Source organism: Mustela erminea, chromosome 5 (genome assembly GCF_009829155.1).
Source record: "Mustela erminea isolate mMusErm1 chromosome 5, mMusErm1.Pri, whole genome shotgun sequence".
Lineage (NCBI taxonomy): Eukaryota > Metazoa > Chordata > Mammalia > Carnivora > Mustelidae > Mustela > Mustela erminea.
The window spans coordinates 5,377,827-5,386,082 of record NC_045618.1 but is presented as its reverse complement, the minus strand read 5'-3'; the positions used below and the strand labels follow the sequence as shown (position 1 = coordinate 5,386,082).

At 49.7% G+C, this 8,256-nt stretch overlaps 1 long non-coding RNA gene across 1 annotated transcript; it reads right to left on the bottom strand.

The window, feature by feature from the left end:
* Nucleotides 1–2,683: 2,683 nt before the first annotated feature.
* On the bottom strand, nt 2,684–6,328 carry LOC116592042. The gene is made up of 3 exons (XR_004286281.1): nt 6,223–6,328; nt 4,706–4,805; nt 2,684–3,222 (listed from the first exon to the last, which is right to left on the bottom strand). It is a non-coding gene; the product is annotated as an uncharacterized LOC116592042 (long non-coding RNA).
* Nucleotides 6,329–8,256: the final 1,928 nt, after the last annotated feature.

The window sequence follows — 8,256 nt, the reverse complement described above, 5'->3', positions numbered from 1 at the left end:
CTGCTTCCTCCTCTCTCTCTCTGCCTGCCTCTCTGCCTACTTGTGATCTGTGTCTGTCAGATAAATAAATAAAATCTTTAAAAAAAATAAAATAAAGATGATATATAAGTGGCCAATAATCAAATAAAAAGTTGATCGACATAACAAGTCACTAGGGAGACACACTTCACACATCTTAGGATGGCTACTATTTTTTTTTAATTTTATTTATTGATTTATTAGAGCATGAGCTTGGGGAGGGGCAGCGGGGGAGGGGAGGGAGAGAATCCTCAAGCAGACTCCCCCGCTGAATGAGGCGGGACATGGGGCTTGATCCCAGGACAGTGGGATCATGACCTGAGCCGAAGGCAGGTGCTTAACCCAGTAAGCCACCCAGGCACCCCAGGGTGACGACTGTTTTTAAAAAGAAGGGAAAAGGGAGCACCTGGGTGGCTGAGTGGGTTGAACCTCTGCCTTCAGCTCAGGTCATGATCTCAGGGTCCTGGGATCGAGCCCCGCATTGGGCTCTCTGCTCAGCAGGGAGCCTACTTCCCCCTCTCTGCCTATCTCTCTGCCTACTTGTGATCTCCATCTGTCAAATAAATAAATAAAATCTTTAAAAAAGGGGGGGGGGATCTGTCCATCCATCCGTCCGTCCTTTGGTGTCCCTGCCACTGGAAATTTCTCACTGGAATTCATCCTGGGCTGTGGCTCCCGCCATTTTGTTTTGCATTGCAACCCCCGCTTCATATCATTTCTCTGACCTTCCCTGTCTTCTCTCTTCTTGGGGTCTCTTCTCCCCAGGCTCCTGTGAAGATGCCCGTGAAGCTCTTTAGTCCCTCGTGTGTTTAACCGTGTCCCTTCAGCCATGTCCCTGGCCCCGCCCTCCCCTTCCTCAACCAAAGTGGCTGATCGAGATGTTTTCCTAAACAAAACTGTTCTCGCCCCGCTAAATGCATTGAAAATGTGCCATCTGGTGCATGCGCTGGTCTCCCGAGAGCTGGAGGAGTCCAGGCTCGCAGCTGAGGCTCAGATCTCCTCTCCACCAGCTGCCGGGCCGAGGCTAGCCCGGGGCCCCAGGAGTGGATTTGTCAGAGTAAAGGCCGCGTAGGGCAGCCTCTTGGCAGCCTGCCCGCAGCCCCTGCTGGCGACGAGCCATCTGTCTGAGCAGCACGGATCGAGCTTCCGACGTGCGGGGCCTGACGAGAAAACCGAGAAGGATGATAGCCCCGAGATGAGGTGACCTCAGTGGAGCAGAGGTGCTCGGGGTCCAGAGCCGCTGGGAGCAGGAGGGGACAGTGGACTGATGTCAAGAAAGTTTGTCCCTGCACAGAAATCCTGAGTCATATGCGTCGGTGTGAGGGTGTGAGAGTGTGTGGGGGGGGTTGGGGGGCGGTGGGGGTGACACCTCTGGAGAGGTCCCAGAGAGGGGGAAGCTAAAAGGGAAGGCCGGGAGCTCTCACTGGGTGAAGGAAGATGACAAGGTAGGCAGGGAAACAGCTAATGCCTTCCAGGCAGAGATCCGCAATGTGGAGCCAAGAGAGGGCACAGGGAAAAGTTTCTGGAACAAAAGTGGCCGTGTGATAAGCACTTACCGTTCACCAGGCACTCAACGCTGAGAGTCGCTACAATGACTCTCCTATGTTCTAGGCGTTCTCCTGGGCCAGCGCTGTCTAGTAAACACACAGTGCAAGCCACGGATGTCGTCGTAAATATACTAGGAGCCGCATTTTATTTTATTTCTTTATTAAAATACAAACAAACAGGGCGCCTCTGTGGCTCAGTGGGTTGAGCATCTGCCTTTGGCTCAGGTCATGATCCCGGGGTCCTGAGATCGAGTCCCGCATGGGGCTCCCTGCTCAGCGAGGGGTCCACTTCTCCCTCTGCCCCTCCCTCTGTTCATGCTTAACCCACTGAGCCACCCAGGAGCCTCCCGCATCCTTTTTCAAATAACGCACCCTCTTCGACCCCATCAACACTGTCCTCATCCTATTTGAGGACAGTGTTTCACTAATATAGATAACCCTGCAGTGAACCTTCTTGCAAAAGTTTTTTCCAGTCATCCATTGTGCAGCCCAGAAGTTTTTATTCTCTGCCCCTTCATTGTCTGGCGTTCAGAGTGTAGGAGAGAGCCGTGCAAATGCCCGAAGCCTGACCTGTCGCCACAGCATCCAAGAGTCCTTAAATGTCTCCACCTAAACACTGGTGTGTTGTGTTTATGACTTCACTTTCTCGTCCTACAGGCCAGTTTCCTCTGCATCCGACCCTTGGTTCCACCTATCTTTCTGCTCTCTGATGAGCTGCAGCTCGAGAGGAAACACAGCCAGGGCCACACCGTCGGCTGGGGCCGCCTCTCCCGTGCTCGTTACATGGAAAGATGCTTCTTCAGCCCCTGCTGTCAGGCAAGTTGCATTAAGAGCCACATGGAGCCTTCACCGTTCTGCTTCATGGAAATGTTTGTGCAGGTTCCTTGGCTTCTTTCCAGGCTATATCTGACCGCCCTTTTACCTTTCCGTTAGTCTTATCTCTAACTGGGGGGGCCGGGGGTGGGGAGGGCAGTTTTGCACAGCAGAACTCCAACTGAAACTTGGATTCCTGAAATTAACTTTTTCTGTTTTTAACTAGAGCAAAGGTGTGTTTCGTTTGTTGGTTTTTTGGTTTTTTTTTTTTTTTCATGCTGGGCATGGAGCCCAACACGGGGCTTGAACTCGTGCCCTGAGATCAAGACCTGAGCCGAGATGAAGAGTTGGACACTTAACTGACTGAGCCACCTGGACGCCCCGAGAGCAGGGGTTTTTAATTAGCATACACAGATGTTGGGAAGGGAGAAGACACAAACCACTGAATTAATGTGCAAAAATCTGTGTGTGTGGATCTTTGTAGGGAGAGGTTGCTTATTTTCATTCAATTTTCCAAGGGGCCTGGGACCCACCTAGAGTATGTGATGGGTCCGAGTGGCCCCTGGATCGGACCTGCACTGTCTGCTCCTTTGCAAACTTCTCTGGCCAAGAACCACACTTGTGGACCCCTCTGTTTCTCTTTCCCAGCCCAGCCCCAGGCTTTCTGTTGAAGACCATTATCACAAAGACCTGTTTTCGGGCTCCGTGAACCTGTGTGTGTGCGCGCGCGCGCGTGTGTGTATATTAAGTGGCACTGGTGGCAGTTTGGAACCAAGAGGCCTCACCTTGGCTCTGTTGGATCCTCCGTTTCTCCGGGCCCCACAGGCTGAGGCTCAAATTGTAGCTGCAAAAAGGAGAGAAAAAAAAGAAAGTTACAGATGACTTCCTGAACCTCTGGGTTTCTCAGGACCAGCAAAATCTTTCAGTGTGAAAACTTGAAATACCAAGTACTTGTATCTGCTTGCCTTTCTTTCCTTTTAATTACGTCGTGTCTTCATTTGCCGGGCCGCTGTAACAAAGAACCACAGTCTGGATGGTTCAAACAGCAGAAATTTGTTTTCTGACCGTTCTGGTCTCTAGAAGTCCAAGTTCAATTTGTCGGCGGGATTAGTTCCATCTGAGACCTCTCTCCTTAGCTCGCAGACGGCTGTCTTCTCCCTGTGTCTTCACAGGGTCTTCCTTCTGTGTGTCCTAATCTCTTCCTATAGGGACCTCGTCAGATAGGATTAGGGCCTACCCCAATACCTTCACATCACCTTAATGGCCTCTTTAAACACTCTCTCTCCAAATACAGTCATATTCTGAGCTGCTGGGGATTAGGACTTCAACTAATGAATTTGGGGGGCAAGGGGGACACCATTCATCCACTAACACTTCTGTGATTCTAAACTCCACAGAAGATGTAGAAACTTCACAAATGGAGAAATTAAGGAAAGGATCTCTGCAAAAATCAGTCTCTTTCTTCAGGCCTATAAAGGAAAAAGTGAAAGCCTACCCCTTTCTCCATTTCCACCCCCTTTTCCCCAAAGAACACCCATAAGATCTTTTGTAATAATAGGGACGTGTCCTCTCAAACCTTTTCTGCGCTTGCACAAGCTACTTCTAGGAACGCCCTTGTCCCGGCATCTCGACCCCTTCATCAGCTGTCCTAGAGAACACAACACTCCTTGCTGGGAATTAAATCTTTGTACACCTTCCCACCGCCTCTAGAATTACTCTGCTGAATGCTGTACAAAACATTAACAAGTAGAGCTCAGATTGTTTTTTATTTACTTTAAGTAACCTCCACAGCCAGTGTGGGACTTGAACCCACGACCCCGAGGTCCAGTCACGTGCTCCTCCAGCAGAGCCAGCCAAGCACTGCTAGAACTCAGATTTGTTTATTTTTTAAAAGATTTTATTGATTTGTGGCACCTGGGTGGCTCAGTGGGTTAAAGCCTCTGCTTTCGGCTCAGGTCATGATCCCAGGGTCCTGGGATCGAGCCCCACATTGGGCTCTCTGCTCAGCAGGGAGCCTGCTTCCTCCTCTCTCTCTGTCTGCCTCTCTGCCTACTTGTGATCTCTGTCTGTAAATAAATAAATAAATCTTTTAAAAAAAATAGATTTTATTGATTTGACAGACACAGATCCCATGTAAGCAGATAGGCAGGCAGAGGGGGAGGGGGGGAAACAGGCCCCCTGCTGAGCAGTTAGGCAGGGAGCCCGATACAGGGCTGGATCCCAGGACCCTAAGTTCAGGACCTGAGCCGAAGGCAGAGGCTCAACCCACTGAGCCACCCAGGCACCCCAAGAGCTCAGATTTAAAAGGAAATTCTATAGTGACTTACTCATTGGCATTTCGTTACTCATTTTCTGGTTGTTTTTGTAGTTCTCTGCTTCTGTCTTCTCTTGCTCTGTTCTCTCACCATGAGCTGGGGTTAGGAAATTCTAGAAAGGAGGCACGTAAAAGTGAATGAGACATGTCAGAAGGGCTTCTGATACTTATTAACCAGGCTTGAGTTTAGGTAATGGGGCAGAAGGCTTTCTTCTCCCTTCGTCTTCCTACTTAGTTGGATCTTCTACATTTCCTTTAATGAGCTTATATGACTTTTTATAATGGAGGAAATAAACAACCGTAATAGAATCCTGCCAGCGGGGACAATTAGAAGGAGCTTTGAGCTCTGCTCGGAGCAGGAAGATGAAAGAAAGCAAGCCAGCTGTCACGGAGCTGAGCGAGGGCTGCTGAGGTGGGGGCCACAGGGAAGACGGAAGCCCGTCGGGCGACGGGGCCCTTGCCTTTCAGACCTGGCGGAGAAGAGTGTACATGACCGATCCCCGCCAGGGAGGAACTAGATCTTAGCTGGTGCAAGGTGGGTAGCAGAGTTTGCAAATGGGCGCCTGGCTTCTTGAAATCAGGTCCTTGGGTCCGGGCTAATTATACCCCAGCTACTGAGAGGACGATACTGAGTCACTGCTGGTGGTCTTTGAAACACTGCAGCGTAAAACGAGCTGGAACGTCAGCAAGGGGCACAAGTCTTCTTCCTCCTGCACCACCCCCCCCCCATTTTGCAAGGGAAGGAAGTAGAGACTTCAGATACTGGGTCCCAGGGCTGAACAAGGGTAAAGAGGTGATCTGGGAAGCCCCAGAAAGAAAGAGATGATTCCTGAGAACCGAATGGGTTCACCAGCTCCGGCTGTAGACCAGTCTCGGCTTGTCATCCTGGGGCCGAGGCGGGGAAATACGGAGCAGCTGTTAGTATAGTTAGGTCAGATGGTGGCAGACGGAGTTATCCTAACCCCCAGTCAGTGGGTTGCTGTCGGAGCGAAGGCAGTTCTCTAAGGTCTGTGGAAAAGTTCTGTCCTGTTCAGCATGTCTTCTCAGTTGCTAGGGATTGGGGATGAAGTAGAAAACAAGAAAATTGTACCCCTGCCCCATGGACTTGATGAACTAGTGTAATCTATTCATAAATAGAGGAAAGTTTATTTCTGCTTTAAGGGGGAGGGAAAAAAATCAACATTTCTTTGACCTCACTGAGAGAGGTGTAGCTCATGAACTAATTGTCCATTAGTGGTTTCGATGACATTACTGCCTCACAGGTGGGGTACCTGGCCATCTCTGCACACAGCAGGATTCCAGCAGAGCCCTAGAGCAGCCCGAATGGGCTACAGGTACATGTAGGTGAGGCACAGATTGCTACCCCCTCCCCAGTCCCAAAATTGAGCTAATGGCCCACACGGGGCCCTGCTGGCGGCCTCCCCAGCAGCCGTGCTCGTCTCTTCTTTCTAAAAGTGCCACATCTCCCCCCCCCCACCACCGTTTTTCTTCCTTGCATCCATTTGTCTCAGGGAAAGGTGACCCCCATACCTCAAGAGTCCCCCCATTGGCCTAAGGGGAATTCTGTTCCACTTGAGGGCAGTTGCTTCTGGAAAGGGCATATGATCCAGTCTGATATCCTGAGGAGGAATCCAGGGAGAAGGGAAAGTGACTTCCTGGGAGGTTTTCATCAGTTAGAAATGTTTTTATCAGCAAGTAACAGAACCCCCCCACCACCACTGACAAACAATGTATGGTTCAAGAGTGAAGATACTTTAAAAAAAAAATAAAAAAGCAAAGATACTTAATGAACTCGGCATAAAAGTCTGGACGTAGGTGGTTCCTGGCATTGGTTTGGTGACTCAAGTAATAGCAGGATCAACATCTCTTGGGGGTGCCTGATGGGTTCAGTCTGAAGAGTGTGTGACTCTTGATCTCAGGGTTGTGAGTTCGAGCCCCATGTGCAGGGTAGAGACTACTTAAATACTTTTTTTTTTTTTTTTAAAGGATTGACATCTCTGTGATTCTTGTCTTTTGCTTACGGTGTCAAAAAGGCTGCCACTCCAGCCATTATGTCCATGGTAAGGCAGGGGAAGAAAGGAATGTGGCCAGTGACAGACACCTGTCTTTCTAATCAAAGATTTCCCAGAAATGCCCTGGCTTTCTTTCACTTTCTTTTCTTTTTTTTTTTTTTTTTTTTTAATTGAGGGAGAAGCCAGCTCCCTGCTCAGTGGAGAGCCCGATGCGGGACTCGATCCCAGGACTCTGGGATCATGACCTGAGCCGAAGGCAGCCGCCTAACTGACTAAGCCACCCAGGTATCCCTGCCCTTTCATCTCATTAGACAGGACTGTGTCACATGGCCACTCTTAGCTGCAAGGCAGACTGGGAAAGTGAGTTTTGGGCTCTTTTTGTCTATAGAAGAAACAGGAAAGAGAAAAGGGTGTTGGAAAGTAGAAGTAGATTGGCTACACGTAGGACACTCCTGTTTTCCAGGTTCCATCTAAGTGCCTGGAACTGCGGCTGCCATCTTGATTCTGGCAGAGCAGAGAGAGAAGGAACCTGCGTCCAAGGTACCAGCCCAGATGAAAAGCGAGCAGAGCAGGTAAAGACAACGTTCCCAGATGGGCTCCTGGGTGGCTCAGTCAGTTGAGCATCTGTCTTCTGCTCAGGTCATGATCCCAGGGTTGTGGATCAAGCCTTGCACTGGGTTCCCTGCTCAGTGGGAGTCTACTACTTCTCCGTCTCTCACATACATAAATAAATTTTTTTTAAAAAAAGACAACATTCACAGAAAAAGGAAAACCAGGTAGCTCTTAAGCATATGAGAAAATGCTTGACTTCACTCATCATAAGAACAGTGAACACCAAAATAACAGCACGATACTACTTTTCACCTATCAGATTGGCAAAAATCCAAATGTTTGGCAAGCCGCCCTGTTGATGATGTTGTGTGGAAGCAGGGACTCTCATGCATGAAGGGCAAAATGGTACGGTCTCCTGTGGTGGGAAAAGTAAAGAGGGGAACACATGAACTGGGATCTTTATGTCCTCACCAAGATGCTATATCAACTGGCCTGGAACCCAGCCTCCTGGGGGCTTCCTATTAAGTTCCTCACTGATGAGGCCAGTTTGAGTAGAGTTTTTGTTACCTAGAACCCAAACTATTCCAAGCAGTGCCCCTACCTCCCACCTGAAGCCCAGGAGCCAAGTTGTTCTGTCCAGAAGTCAGATCACGGAATCTCACTGGGTCACCCAGTGACTAGCCAAAGCCGAACAGGTACAGATCCAAGAGCTGAGATCATTGCTGACAGAAGAATCCCTCCCAGAGAATGGGCCATGAGCCCATTCCAAAATCAGTGGGCGGGTAACTGCCTAGGGTAGTATTTAACCCCTGTGGTCATGAGAGGGGCTACATCTTGAGTGGTTGAAAGGCCTGTCAGAATCCAAATGTAGAGGGGCACCTGGGTGGCTCAGTCGTTAGGCATCTGCCTTTGGCTCAGGTCATGATCCCAGAGTACTGAGATCAAGCCCTGCTTTGGGCTCATCAGGCTCCCTGCTCAGCGGGGAGCCTGCTTCTCCCTC